The sequence below is a fragment of the Siniperca chuatsi genome, linkage group LG11 (assembly GCF_020085105.1).
Source record: "Siniperca chuatsi isolate FFG_IHB_CAS linkage group LG11, ASM2008510v1, whole genome shotgun sequence".
Classification (NCBI taxonomy): Eukaryota; Metazoa; Chordata; class Actinopteri; order Centrarchiformes; family Sinipercidae; genus Siniperca; species Siniperca chuatsi.
Genome location: NC_058052.1, coordinates 22,117,217 through 22,133,697, shown reverse-complemented (window position 1 = coordinate 22,133,697; position 16,481 = coordinate 22,117,217). Strand labels below are relative to the sequence as shown.

Here is a 16,481-nt window from a genome sequence, read left to right as displayed (position 1 = left end):
GATGGTGAACATGGCAAACATTATACCTGCTAAACATCAGCATGTTAGGCATTTTCACTGTGAACATGTGCCTACATACAGCATCACAGAGCTGCTAGCACGATTGTAGACTCTTAGTGCTGTTTTCTCTGTGGAAACTGGATTGCTGTTGGAATCCATTTCTAAAAGAATTGAAGTTCCTTTAAGGAATGAACATTGGCCTGAACAGGTGCAGCTGCCCCTCTGTCCCAACAATACTGGAAAAACTAACTGCAACTCAATCAATATTCACTATAAAAGGGGAGACACACACACACACACACACACGCACACAGAATTAGCCTAATGCATTGCCACAGCTGTGTCTGTGCCTTCACTGAACTAATCTACTGTGTGAAACAAAACCTCACTGCTTCTCACTGCTCTCCTCCATTGTTGTCTTGCCAATCAATACCGCCAGCTGGCACCCGCCGACCAATCAATACCACCCATTCCTCAGGGGGCAGGGTTTCAAACGTTCACCCTCTGGAAATGACAGAGGTTGAATGAATCCACTGCTGGTGTGCTGGAGGGCAGGAACGCACTGAGCCCTAATTCCAGCACATAGACTCTCAGCTGATGGGGATGATGTGGGAAACACCGCCCCCTTCTGGCAACAACCAGGGCCGACACTTAGGACAACATGGTGAGTATTTCATCTACTCCAGACTTTAGTAGTCAGTGAGATGTTCAGAATAAAATAGACTCTCCAAATAACTCCTAGAGCTGACTGAGACCATAAGTTTTTGTGGATAAATTTATTAAATTTGTATTTTTTTCTGACTGACTTCAGTACGGCATGAATATAACTGCATCTTAGGTGCCTTAAAGGGCATGTTATGTGCAGTTTAGGGATGTCACACAAGATTTCTGTGTATGAAAGATACAGTTTCTTATTTAACTCTTGCTGCAATTTGGACCCATAAGTTTGCAAAGTTTGCATTTATGAAAATGTATCCAATCGCCTGCCACAAAGAGGTAAGAGATCATCAATTGAGCCACAGTCCTGGACATGTAGTGACTCAGTGTCTTGCTCAAGGATACTTAAAGCATTATATTTATGCTTACATCCTGTATACATAAACTCACATTCATACACACAATCACACCTATTTGCCGCTGTATACACAGCCATGTAAACACATACACACATAGACACATGCATATTCATATGTAGCTACGCAGTCTGTTTTATCCACTTATTTGTTTAGCTGTTTTAACCTTTAAAAGCCTAACCAGGGACAGGTGCAGCACATTAGCTTCAGCTAGAGGACCTATATACATTACAACTGTTGCACTGCTTCTCCTTATGTAATAATGTTTATCTGTATGGTCCCTAAATAAATGAATACATAAATAAATAAATAAATAAATACATGCTTGACTGTCTTGTCTCAAGGTCCAATGGCGCTCTAGGTAAAACAAGATTTATACCTTACAAAACCACAGATTAACAAATGTGACAGGAAAAATCAGGCAATTAAAAGAAAATATGAAATAAAATAAAGTTTGATGAAAATAGCTGGAGAAATAAAAGATAGCATTAATAAAAGGCTTTTTTAAAGATAAGGTTTATGGAGTGACACTAGGATTGAAGGAGGGTTTCAAATTCAGCAGCTTTCAAACTCAAACAGCAGGTGGAGGCAGAGTGGTCCTGATTGATTAATCTCTAGATTATTTTTTGGATAAATCAATTAATCGTTTAGATTATAAAATGTCAGAAAATAGTGAAAAATGCCCATCACGAGTTCCAAGGGCCTAAGATGATGTCTTTATATTACATGTTTTGTCTATCCAACGGTCCAAAACCAAGAGATATTCACTTTACTATCACATAAGGCAATGAGATGCAGCAAATCCTCACAACTGAGAAGCTGGAACTAGGGAATGTTTAGCATTTTGCTTGAAAAATAACAAACAATTAATCAAGTCTTAAATTAGTTGCAGATTAATTTTCTGTCGATTGACTTCGGTAGTCGATTAATCAGCTAATCATTTGGAGTGTGTGAGTAGTAAATGAGTTACAGGTAGTGAACCCTCAACTTTCACTGGCCAATGGTAAAAGCTGGTGTGGTTATTCATTTATAAACATCCTATTAACCTGCTGAGTTTTTTTATATGAAGAAAAGTGAGAACTTTGCTGCAGCAGCTATCTACTGTGTGCAGGTGGCTATTAAGCATTAAACGTAATGTCTGTGCTTTTCCACTAGGTGGTGATGTAAGCCTGGGTATAGGATGTGACATTGGTTCCACATCCATTTACAAAGTAAAATGTGGTGTCCTAAATACTGTACAGAGTCAAAAAAGATCATATTAGCATGTTTTTATTTTTGTTTTTTTTTTAACGTTTAAGCCTTTTCAAACCTCAAACCTGACTGATTTACTGCCAGAAACTCTGAACATTCAGATCAGATTCTTTGTTGGTCAGTTTTGTGACAAAATTATTATGTTTTTAAGAATGAATTATGAAAATGTCATCAAGTGGTGCAATACCTCCAGATGCATAAAACGGGCATATTTGTTCTGTTCACTGTAATGTTTTGTGGCGTTTGACTTTTGACCTTTTCTTTCTGCTCACAGGAAGTTGCTGTAGCTTCAGCTCAATGAAATAAAAAGCAGATATGTAAATGCATGTGAGGCAAAAAACATTTTGCATGAAAAGATAAGCAATGGACGTGTGAAAACTTTTCTTTTTCTGAATAGAGTTTCAGGCTCCACCACCACCACTTCCTCTGTTGTAAAGCCACTGGGTGCAGGTTTTTACTGGAAACCAGTAGCTCTGACTAAAAACCCCACAGTAGTAGTGTACGGTGCACTTGTGGCAGCTGTTAGTTACCGATAAGTTGCACAGTGTGAGACAGTTAACCCCTTAGTGGCGTCTATACAAGAACTGTCGCACATCCTCCATCCACCCAGTTACACCCCGTGGCAGAATCTTACTGGAAACCAGTATCTTTAACTGTAAAGCAGAGTGGTCGCTTAACAATACCTGCCCACAAAAACCATTGTGTATTATGGGTGTGAGTGAACTGTTACTGCTACAATTCTAACAAGAGCAATTCACTGTTAATTCAAGAAGATGATTTGTTTAAAAGTTCAAGTACTGATAACAGACATTGGAGTGTTGCCTATTAAGGTATGAAAGTGAATGATGTTACAGTTGCTGAAGTCACTTCAGTTTCTCTGACTGAACTGAAAATGGAAAGAGACCAGTTCCTGATGGTCTCACTGTCCAACTACTGTACAAGGCTCTCTGGAGTACAAACCTCCACAGACACAGAACAACTCTGCATCAAGCAATACTGCAGCCTTCAAACAGTTTACGTTCATTACTTTCCACTGGAATGGGCCTAAAGATTCAACATTTTGTTATTGTCTCTAATTTTATGTACTGTATTCTGCTTCCTTCTGCTCTCCCTGCCAGTCTCCACTGCAGCTTTTAAAGACCTGTTACCATAAAGAAAATGTGAAATGTTCTTATCTAAAAGTCATGTTTTTGCATGTTTGCTAACTGTTTAGTCCTCAAAAACATTTCACTTCGTCTGGTACTATTTAGCATTAAAAACTGTGATCCTAGCACAGCTCAGGCCCAACTTTGACAACAATGACACGCACAAAAATACAGAATGTTTTTTGCACCCATAAAATAATGAGAAAGATTCTGCCAGAGATTTCTTCTCTGCAACCAAGGCAAAAATCACACTGATTGTTGTGAAGAATGAAAACATAACTGTCCTCCCACCCTTCTTGGTGGAGGTATAGTAACACACAGCAGTGATAAGACAGCCACTCAAGTAAACTACATGTGCTGCAAGTTATCAACTGATAAGATTTTAGAAAGTGTGATAAGATAGGAATGCTGCTGACAGGTTAGGCTGATCAGCTTGCCTCCAAACCCACTGTACTTTCACTTTACCTACAAAATAGAGGATAAGAAGTTACAGCTGGCCACAGGAGCAACAGGTATGCACACACACTGCACCCACTCACTCATACAGTGTGCACACAAACAACCTCGTATAATTAACACACAAGCCTAAACACTCCCATACACAAGCCAATGCATATAGACTTTCTTCTACACACCTTTACACATTTATGTGATTTACACATGACAAGAGCATTGGTTCAGTGAGGATTTTGCATAAAACATTTTTTTCTTCATTTTTTAACCTTAGTAGAAGAATCTTGTTTCTCACCAACTCTCCGGAGTTCAGAAAACGCTCAAACCCCATTGGTCAATCTAAAATATGCAACACAACGCCTGTCAAGCAACAAGAAAGGTTGCTGTTATTTAGTTCCTCAAAAGTAGAGATGTTGGAGAAAAGTTTTTTTTTGTCAAAATCGAGGCTCGACATTGACACAAGAGGAAGTGCTACTGTCCCTGTGCTGTGAGTGACGCATGCATTTGCATTAACATGCACTGTGGTGATACATGTACCATACACTTATGGTATAAAGCTGATTCCCATGCAGAAGAATCCTGTCAATCAACGTCATATCACCTGTGACACTGCAGATTCCTGTGGGTCCAAAGAGGATCTGAGAGCTTTTAGCACTTATAATTTAAAAGTAAAGCTGCCAATTTTATGCTCGTGTTCAGTATCTTTAAATCCAACTGCTTCAAGTCAAATGTTAGAGTAGTAGTGAGCACATCCAAAACTAAACTTCAGTGAGATAGGTGCTGGATAGGATAGGTGAGGAGGACCCACAGAGTGGATTCACAGCTCCCTTTAAATTTTATTAGCAACGTTTTAACCATCTACAGGTCCTGTAATGTTGCTAATGAGATCAAAGTGAACTGTGATTCTACTGTGATGGTAATCCTTGTATTGTAATTTCATGTCGAATGTTGCCTGAATTCAGTATTTCTCCTTGAAATATTTTTCTTGTCAGGGTGGAAAAGCATCCCAGAACATTAGAGGAATAGCTGGCACTTTGGGGACATTTTATTTTGGAAAGTTCATTTGCTTTTTTTGTTGAGAGAGTTCAATGAGAAGAATCGACACCAGTCGTATCTGTACACTAAACATGAAGCTAGAGCCAGGAGGAGATTAGCTTAGCTTAGCATAAAGACTGGATGCAGAGGGAAACAGCTAGCCTGGCTCTCACCAAAAATACACCTAAAAGCACTTCTCAAGCTCACTACTTAACATATTGCATTTTTTGTTTTTTGTTTTTTTACACAAAAAGAAGGTTAGAAGGAAGGAATAACAATAATTTATTACAGGGGAGTTATATTCTGTACCTATTTTCTGACAAAGAGCAGCCAAACGCAGTGACTTCCTGGAGTTTCTGCGTGTTGCTTGGCAACTTCACGGTAACTTCATGTTGACAGAGCCAGGCTAGCTGTTTCCCCCTGCTTCCAGTCTTTATGCTAAGCTATGCTAATTGCCTCCTAGCTCTAGCTCCATACATGAGAGTTGTATCTATCTTCCAATCTAACTCACAGCAAGAGAGCAAATAAGCGTTATTTCCCAAAATGTCAAACTATTCCTTTAAGACCATAATGAGACCCTAAAACTCCCCACTAAAACTACTACTGGTGGAAATGAAACATAGTGGCTATCGAGAGGAAACGTGCCAAGAAAAACCACCTTGCTTCTGTGACTTTATCCATTGCGGTTCGGAAAAGGTTTCATAAGACCAAGAGGTGGAAAAAGAGGAGGAACACACAGAGGAACACTGTACTCCTAACACTGAAGTGAGAACATGAAAATGGAGGTGCAGCTGCAAAAGTTGCAGTGCTTTTTCAGTGCTGATTTACTGAAAAATCAAATAATTTCAGGTTAACGGCCTCCCATAGACAAGTGTTCTAATCAATAACACTGAATCACATCTATGCTGTATTAGTAAAGTTAAAAGTCAATATCATCCCTGCATAGTGGCAGCTCTAATTCATTTCTAATTTGGCCAATGAGATGCCATGATTTAGGCTGAATTGGAGCTGATAAAAATTACAAATGTGAATATGAGATGACTTGAGCTAATTTCAGTATGTGTGCATGTGTGATGTAAAGGCTGCCTACTCATTTGGTTTTGTCACTGCACAAATAGACACAAGGTTTACTTTCATTTGAATGAGCTATCTGCTGTTTGCATCTCTCTCTGCAACAGAAAGAAGTAGCCTCTAAAGACATCTGCTGACTGCATGCTTGGGAAAGTGAAGCAACCCGACTACTGTGGTATAGTCTGAGGCGGCAACAGTTGAACCTCTTGTAATTGAATGGGCAGTAGCTGCAAGCTCAGTCGTCTTCTTTGGAGTAACTAGGCCTACCAAAGATATTTCCCATATTTTCTTGGAGTTTTTGCTTGTATGCTCCGATGGTCTGAGGTTGGTGGTGCTGGATAACTTAAAGCTGCTATAAGCAATATTTATATTAACAATGGATCAAATGACTACACATATGTGAAAGGGTCGCTTACAGTGGCAAACCCACAGAGAATTATCACCTGACTCTGCAGTTCCCCTCAGCTCTACGGAGCATTTTAGCATCTTTCAGCATTTTGTTTTGGTTTTCTGGCTGCAACCAAAGGCAGCTGTTTTCAGCAACAACAAAAAAAGCTCTAATACACCAACTGTACACCACCAAGCACACAGACAAAGTTAGCGACTAGCTGGTGAACATAGTGGAGCATTTAGCATTCAAACAGCCAGATATTTCCATCAGGAGTTGGTAGAGATCAAAACAGAGCTAAAAGAAGAGTGAATATTGGACTTAAATTCATCAGGTGAACACAAACACAACAGCAAATGAATGATAATGTTGCTCCGTATCTGCTAGATGTGTAAATAAGCAAGGGTTTGCTAACAAGTTTGCCGCATTAACTTAAGAGGTGATAATACGCCATTGTGTTTAGAGCTTGTTTCTGCTGCCCCTAAGTGGGCAAAAAAAAAAGTTAATGCAGCACCAAAAATAGCATTAAAAAGGGCTTTAAGAAATCCTTTGGCAGCCATTTGATTGGTTGTAAGTCGCTGCAAAAGACAACCAGCTCCAGAGACAGTATCTTTGGTTTGTTTCGACTTCCGTTTTGTGTGATATTGATTTGAATTGTGATGACACTATCTCTGCCCTTTTCTTAACTACTTTTCTAGTGTCCTTTCCAAAAATTTTGATCAACAGTGTGCTGGAATCTTTGGTTTCTTAAACTTTGAGTTTGAATTTCCCCAGACACTATTAGTGAGCATGACAAGAAAGAAGTCTGGCTATGCAACAGGTTATAGTAGTATGTTTTGGTCACGCATGCTTTCACTTTACGCTGTGGCGGATACTTCAACACATGAACTGACGACAAACTGAATCTCACTCGAACCTGAATCTTCACCTGGCTGCGACAGATGAAGTTCAACTTGAAATGAACCTCACACCTTTATCTCTCACCTTTTTCTGCTTCTGCCTACATCTCCATAGTAACATCTCTCATGTACGTTTACCCTAATTTGTCTATACGAATGCACAGCACACAGAGCAACCTATAATCAGCCAGTTCCTTGAATTTATTTCCATGCTCACTGACTCACAACACAGTGGCTGAATATCACGGCTATACTGGAGAGGCTTCTACAGTAAATTAATTCATGGAGGGCTTATGGCTTTATACTGCAGACAAAGCCACATCTATATTGAGTGAAACTTATTTCAATTTTGCGAACATACACAAGGGAATAAAATAGGTAGGTGGAAGAGGTTTAAAATGGGGAATAATTAGGCTAGCTGCTTCTCCATTTCTGCTAAGCTATGCTAACAAATCCTGGACCTAAATTGATCTCTTATTACAGCTAAAAGCACAAGTTTCATTTCATTTAAGTATGCTAATAAGTCATGCCAGTAGGGTTGCACTTATTTTCATTATCGATTCACTGAATAATAATTGATTAATAGTGTTGTCTATAAAATGCAGAGTATAATTTCCCAGAGCCCTAGATGACATCTTCAAATGTCTTGTTCCAACAGTCCCAAACCCAAAAGCTATTAAGTTTACAGTGATAATAAATGGACCAAAGGAGCAAATCCAAACATTTGAGAAGCTGGAACATCAGTTTGACATGTTGGCTTGAAAAGGGATGCAGCCATCATTAATATTATTAGTTACATCTGTGCTTGACAAGCACGTATTAAGAAAGTTAAGTTTATTTATGTAAGCACCTTTCTAGTTGGAGTGTCATAAAGTGCTGCACAAGTCAATACAAAAACTCTGTATAAGACCAATAAGCAACAAATGACACCAAGTCAAAATGAGAGAAAGACATGAATCTCCTCATCTGACTCTTGGCAACAGCAACAGCATTTCCCAAATGTCAGACTGTTGCTTAAAAGGTCCTGCATACCCACACAGGTGTCTTCACTTATTCCAGCTAATTAGCACACTGCTCAGGTTGGGTGGACCTAACATATTGTACCAATAGTTCGAGTTCATCCTTCCTTAAAAGGCCTTTTCCACTGAAAACATTTTGACATGGCACAGTAGGAAAACCACAGGTGTAAATACTAAAATTAATGATGGCTGAATTCCATTTAGCTGCTTCAGTTTCAGTGTCCTGGTATTGTGCATGCTGCCTCACTGTCACGACTTACTGGGACAAGAAAACAGAGCCATCGTTAATGTTATTAGTAACACCTGTGTTTTTCCTATTAGGACAAGTCAAAATGTCTGCTGTGAAAAAGGCGTACAGTGGAAGATAAATCTGCAAACTCCCACACACTCCTGAGAATTTACCTAATTAGGCAAAATGTGTGAAAACACCTGTGCGGGTTTACCATAGATGTGTAAGGGCTTTGTTTAAAGGTTTCACTTTCTGATAGTATATGAATTACTACTTGTCAGGGTTGATAGGATCAGTGCCTCCCTCTGCGATTACTTAGCCAGCTGCCCAGATTTTGGAATTCAAAACTTACACACATACTGTAACACTGTCCCCTAGTGGCATTTCACAATCTCAACAAAAGAGGACGATGCTATGACTGGAAATTTTATTTTAAATGCAAGATGATGATTTCAATATTGCAGCATGATTATAAAACACATCTTTAATAGACATTTTTGTGTAAAGTAGGCTACATACCAAAATAACCATTTCAGTTTGATTGAAAGTTGATATGAGTCATAGATTACCAAAAGCTCTTTAACTCACTTTGCGATTAGTGCTACAGCTGTAATATCTACAAAGAAATCAAACGGCATAATGCAACTTATTGGGAAGACTGGGACATGTTTTTCCGAGTATTTTACATGTAATCTCATCTAGTGTCGGTGCCAAAAATGTATAATATGATATCAGTTAACATCTGACGAAGTGCATGTGTGTTGCTGGGGATGCAAAATGGTGCAAGTGACAAGAGGAAGCTGGTGTTGCTGAGGTCACTAGGAAGCACAATGAGGAAATGACTGAGCTGCTGTCTTTATATCACACACACGGGGAATACAATACGTGATCTCAAAGAACAAGCCTCTTTAAATAAAGGTTGTATAAATAAAACATGGAACCACACTCCCTCCTATTGTCTCTCTTTCTCACACACACACACTTTCTGTTCCTTTCTGTCACACACACTCCCGCTCAATCTCACACATGTACAGCCTCTCTTTCGCTCTCTCCCTCAAACACACTCACTGAATATTCAGCTCATAACCGAATAGACAGCTCTATACTTCTCCAGTCTCCAGCCACATGAATGGAAGAAACAGGGGCAGGGAAACCCCATGTCGCTCATTATGAAACTCACACACACACACACAAACACACTACCCCACCAAGCAGAGTTAATCTACATCTTTACTTTTAATGAGTCCAGTGGAGAAATGAGCTGGTAATATGATGATGGGCAAAAATATGAAAATAAAGTTAATAGAAAGCTTAGCGATGTTATCTCAAGCCATTTCTTTGAATATTTAAGTTCTGCACGAGACAAAAGAACTAAGACATTTCTTAGAAGGTGAAAATAAGAGAAAAGTTATCTCCAGTGCGGTGATGAGTTCAAATACCATTGGATTTATTAAAACAATGTAACATCAAAAGGGGAACAGAGAACAAGAATGCTCAAATCTCAGCCAACATTTCTTGGCTGAGATTTAATATGAGATATCCCACGGTCGTCACCAGTTGATAGAGTTTGCTTTGTTGTCATTGTCTGCTAATGAAGACTGTGAGATGCAATTTAAGGCTCCTGAAAAGTGGAACAAAACTTTCATGCTTGAAATTAGATTAGTTCCTGTTACAGAACTTACATCCAATATGGTGACACGTGAGAACCACAAAGCCACATGGCTCCCTCCTTTGGGCAATTTAACAGTTGTTTGTTTGCGTGTTATTCGTCATATTCGTTATGTCTTTATCTGCATTAGTGCAGGCAGCGTCAACAATCTTCTTGTTGTATCAGCTGGGCCATTAATTGTAGGGGTAATGGCCAAAGTCATTTTTGAAGAAACATATGAGCCAAATGAATGAAATCTAACGTAATGAAATTTGTACTTGTGTTTCAGAGTTCCTTCTTGACCATGGAAACAGCAGATGACGAAAACAACCTCACCTCAAGGTCCATTTAGTAGCTGTTCTGGGACTTTAGCTTGTGTCACATGATCTTCCTCAGTTTGCCTAGTTGACATGGAATTGTGGGCGTTTCAATTTCCATTTTTCTGAGCAATAAGGATACTATGCAAACATGGATGAGAAGTCACAAATTGTAGTTTCTGTCAAATTAAACCCTCAATTATGCCTCTGATTTTATCTTCATTATTCTGATGATGTAGCACATAGTTTGTTAGGTCTATTCTAAACAGCTAAAAATCATCACTTGTCTGTTTGTTTTGTCATAATATTTTAAGAAAAGCACAATAAGTTGTGTTTTTGAAGTCTTAATTCTGAGGCTAAGGACATTAAGGCAGCCGTACTCGTTTCCGACAGCACCTGAAGGCAGCATCTCCCAGTGACTTCCCTGACTACAGCAGTTCATGAAGTATTTAAGTGACGCCCACTGCATTCTGGTAAGACTCTTTCCAGGAGGTGACGCTCACCACCCAAACTTCACAAACCGATAAGGATCGAACTATAAAAAGATCTGTGAAGTTCACACAAGAATATTTTCTGCGGGTTGATAATAATAACCGGGTGCTGCTCGTCTGACGCTTGTTGTGCATTCATCGATACACCACACAGAGGGAAAAAGGTGCAACCAAGTCAAAGAAAAGCGTCTCAAGTCATTCAATAACTTTTTTAAAAAATACAAAAGGAAGAGGAAGACCGGGTTACTATCTCTGTCTGACACCGCATACTTCCTTTTATCTTTGCGGAAACCGCCCATTACGCATGAGTGAGCTCTGCACGGCCCTCAAACCTCTCTGAACTTCTTCTATATTGAACAGTTGACAGCTCTGCAGAATCTAATTTTGTGCAAAAAGTATTGAAATGTCGCTGCGAAGTTGCACAAATTTAACCTCAGTGAATGCAAAGTGTTATCATAGCTACAAACTTCTTCCTCGTTTGGACTTTTTAGAGAGCACAGCTGTGAAGTGGAAAACATGAGCCTTATGCGTTTAATTGATACAAAATTAACTCATTGAATGAGACTTACCCCATATCACTGGCGGTCAGGCGCAAACTTTGCACGTCTTTTCTTTTTCTTTTTAAAGTCAGCCAACATTTGCGAGGCGCGCATCTGCACCAATATTTGGCCTGACATATTTTCTTTCACTTTCAAACTTTTCTACTGCGGACTAAAAATCATCCTAAACACACAGCTAGCCGTGCGAGCGCTTTCCCCTCTCTCTGTCTCCTCACTAACTTTCTTAATTGCTGCACCAGAGCTGTCCTCCTCAGCTCCACCATTCATACTGAGGTTGCTGCGAGACTTGCAGTGTAATACATTTTCGTATTTTTGGTCACACCCACTGCCTGTCAGTCCTTCCCTCTGCTGCACCAGAGGAAGTCTCATCATGAATGGAGTTCTCTGTTTGACTACAGTAGATCACCAACACACATACATACATACTGTATTTAACAAAGGTTTAAAGTACAAACACACCTATCAGTGAATACTTGGATCCAAGGGGGTAGGAAGTTTAGGAAATAAAAATACAATGAAAGTGTCTGAAGATCAGTTTTGTAGAGGTTAAATATTTCGGAACGAGAACTTACCTCCCTTGATGTTTTCATTATGATGGCCTTTGTGGCATTGTTTCTGGCAGTCCAAGCAGTGTAAATCAAACCTAGTTATTTTTAAGAAGCTAATGGTGTATTGTTTATTTGGCATTACTAACAGGAGGACATTACCTGACACACAACTATAAAAAAGTCGAGGATAATGCAAAAAAGTCCAAGACTAATTTCCAATGTCGTCCTTAAATTTTCATTGTAGGGTATGTGTCCAAAAAGAGGATGATGTAGAGGCCTGTTCTAATACTGCTCAACAAGCTTCAAGGTTCAATTTATTCATCCAAACAAGAGACGATATAGTCCCTCATTCGTCCAGGACTGTTCCATCCAAACAAGACTAAAAGATTAGATTAAATTAAGATGCGATTAAATTTAAACACGAGTAAGAGTCTACAGCCATGCTGGCGGTTCTGCGAGGCCGTACTTCGGCACTACGGTGCTTTGAGCTAAATGCTAAGATCAGCATTCTCAGAGTGACAATGCTAACATGCTGATATAATGTTTACCATGTTGACCATCTTAGTTTAGCGTGCTAGCATGCTAGCATTTGCCAACTAGCACTATACACAAAATACAGCTGAAGCTGATGGGAATGTCAGTTTTGTAGGTATTTAGTCATAAACCAAAGTACTGGACAAAATACATTTTTTACCTGATGATGGCGCTAGAGGAAACATTAGGGGATCATCAAAGTTATTTCAGTACATCCTGAGGGGAGCTTGGCTGTGAACCAAATTTCATGGCAATCCATCCAACAGTTGTCAAGACATTTCACTCAAAAACACAAATGTCAAACTCATGGTGAAGCCAGAGGGAAAGTCAGGGGATCACCAAAGTCATTAGGATTCATAATCTGGGGACCATGAATATCTGAAACAAATTGGGTGTCAGTCCATCCAGTAGATGTTGAGATAATTCACTGGATAAGTGAAAACTTTGACCTGATAGTGACACTAGGATTCATCCTCTGGGGACCATGAATGTTTGCACATAATTTCATGACAATCCATCAAATAGTTGTTGAGATATTTCAGTCTGGACCAAAGTGGTGGACCAACCAACTGACATAGCCATCTCTAGAGGCACGCCGCTAGCATTGCTAAAAAAAAAATTACAATGAAAGTGTCTGAAAACCATTTTTTTATGGTATGTTTTTCTGCACGAGAACTTACCTGGCTGGTGTTTTCACTACAGTTGGTTTTCAAGTTCTTGTTCCCACCCACCTGGGAGTCCAAGCAGTGTAAATCCAACCTAATTATTTGCAAGAAGCTAGTAATGTACCCGATTATGTGGCTAAAAAGAATCTAGAAGTCTGTTCTTGTACTGACCAACAGGCTTCAAATTTCAATTTATTCATCCAAAAATCATCAAATTACAGAACTCTCATCCTAATCAACAAATGCTGATTAAAGACATACTGTAAGATGTAAAAACTATAGATTAAAATAACAACTGTATTCCACCGTAAATCAATAAAATACATAAAACATGCAGGGGATGACCGTCATCCTTCTATTCTTCTGCCATGTTTCATATACTAATAATATAGGACATTATGCAGGTATATTAAAAGCTGGCATGCATAAAGACAGGGGAATTCAGCACATTTTCATGAATACACAGAGGAATTAAAAGCAGAAGTTGTGGCAAAAGCTGGGGTGACTTCCCTGCACCTTGTTTCATTTAGCTCTTGATACCTTGCTCAAAAGAAGACATGGGCTATTAATAGAGGGGAAATGGTGTCTTTTTCACTGCTCTGTATGTTTGGAAGTGTCAACCAAATTTTCCTCTCTCAGGTCTCAATGGGATGGATAGAACTTCCTCATGTGGACAACGCACTACTGATTTTAAAGAAGTGAACCGAGATGAACCTGGCCCAAGTTTCTGCATAAATGCTAAGTGAGAAATGTCCTGTTTAGATTTACATAATTCCTCTTTAAATGCAAACTATGTGGAAACACTGCCACTTGTAGTGTTGACCTGGTGATGCAAAGTGGACGTTGGAGAAGAGGGAAGTAAAGATGTGGTGTCATGTGGGATTATGAACTCCTCCCAGTACATATGTTTCAATAACTTTGTCCCACAAATGACCCAGATGTCATTTACTGACTTTCTTCTGATAATTCTGAGGAACAGACAGTAGGGTTTCTGTATGTTAGACTGAAAAAAATAAATGAAGTGAGTAAGGGTGTGATACCAGCCCTAGATCTGTAGATTAAACAAACGGGATACCATGTGTTATTTAGTGAGCTTTAGAGACATTTCAAGTCAAGTCAGTTTTATTTGTATAGCCCAATATCACAAATCACAATTAGCCTGAAGGGGTTTTACAATCCGTACAGCATACAACACCCTCCGTCCTTAGACCCTCGATTAGAATGAGGAAAAGCTCCCCAACAAAACTCTTTTAACAGGGAATAAACGGAATAGAGGTGCTGGTAGGCGAATTTTGTTACCTTCGGAGAGAGCCAGGCTATCTGTTTCTCCCTGTTTCCAGCCTTTATGCTAAGCTAAGCTAATGTCTCCTGGTTCATATTTAACAGACAGATATGAGAGTGGTATCCATCTTCTCATCTAACTCTTGGCAAGAAAGTGAACAAACATTTTCCAAAATGCGGAATTATTCCTTCATGGGGTCATGAGCCAAAAAGGGTGGGAATCAGTGACTAGTGATCACTGATGACGTTTATATTTGTGTGAATCTGGACATTGAAATCAACTAAGGGTAAGAAAGGAGAGAACGTTTAAAATATTAGCTATGATGAAGCTGGTACTGTAGCCTGCAGGGTTAAGGAGAGAGGGAATTCAAACAAAATTGAACAGAAAATAAAGACATATGGTCTGAAGTAAAAGAGTGCGTAAATAGGTCAATAAGAGATTGACAATATTGGTAATTCGATGCATGTATTGCCCAGCCTTAGTTGTTAGTAGCTTTATTTTGTCACTTTTTGCAGTATGCTAGAATTTTAAGTATTGCAGTGCATTCTGGCTTATTGGCACGACAAAAAAACAAAACAAAACAAAAAAACAACAAAAAAGGCAGAGATGTATGATTTCCTGTACTGTGGTCAAAAAAAGTACCAAAAAAGTCAGTCAGGAAAGAGAAGAGACAGTCATTGTACTTCAAAACAATAAAAATCCCGCTACAATGTGCTTGTTATAGTTCATGTTCATTGTACTTCGGTGTCATCGATATTTATCAGGCGATTAATTTGTACACAGCTTTTCACCACTGAAATGTTCTTTTGTTTTCATTTCTCTTTGATCGTCTTTCATGTTGTGGTCACGTTTCAAAATCAAAATCTAAATCTAACTCTAGTATCAGTTACTCAAACAAGAATTGAACCAGTCGATTGAATGAGTGGAACTGTGGAGAAGACATCTGTTGACTCAGCTCCTATGATGCACTGAAAAGATTTCAAAGGATACCAAAAAGGATCACTTCAAAAAAGCCCCTCTTTTAAAATCCTCGTCTTTACTACTTTGTCATGTTACACTCAGTTTTGTCTCCTTGGTGGTCCACAGTCGGGCTGTGGTTTTATAAAGGAAGCTGCAGTCAGATCAGAGTCCTTGAAAATGTCCTTGGTTAAATTGTTTTAGTAAGGGTTAAAACAAAATGCACTTCAATACTTCGTGCTCCTGTGTGTGAAGTTAAGACGTGAGAAAAACCACAGGGTTGGAGGGCGTGTTTAAGATTGGCTTATTGTGGAAACAAACACAACAGGATTTTTTCCTGGAGGCAGCGCTCTTTTTCCCACAGGCTCAACACAGACAGTCCTTACAAACACTGAACTCAGTCAAGGTTTCTCAACAAATGTCTCTGTAGTCTGGGGCAAAACAACTCCCACATCATTACACAATCTTACTGCTTACAAATCTGATCCAGAATGACTTATAATTAATTCAACAATAGAAAGGCTCAGCTTCTACATCACCATTATTATTGATTCAGTGATAGACCACCCCTGGAGCTGAAAGAGGGACAAACTGCCAAACCCAGAAAGCTAGTATGACTAGATAGTTTTTCCCCTTTTGGCAAGAGTGGAGGTTTCACTTGGTATGTTATGTAGTTTTTTGTGTTTATTTTTGAGCATCACTGTGCTCCTCAGCAACATTTCCACTTAACACCTGTTAAATGCTCGTGCTGCAACAGGGTAGGCAAAGATAAAATGTGGTATGCATGAAGTTACTTGCTTACTAAGCTAGGAGACAGGAAGTCTAATATGCTTCCAGCAAAAAGTGTCAAACACTTCAAAGAATTGGCATTAGCATGATAGCATTGAGCATTGGGCACAGCTGAAGTTTATATTGT

General features: G+C 39.2%; 1 protein-coding gene across 5 annotated transcripts in view; it reads right to left on the bottom strand.

Annotated features, from left to right (window-relative positions):
* Positions 1-16,481, bottom strand: part of anapc1 (anaphase promoting complex subunit 1) — a 153,504-nt gene that overhangs the window by 71,679 nt on the left and 65,344 nt on the right. The window lies entirely within an intron of this gene.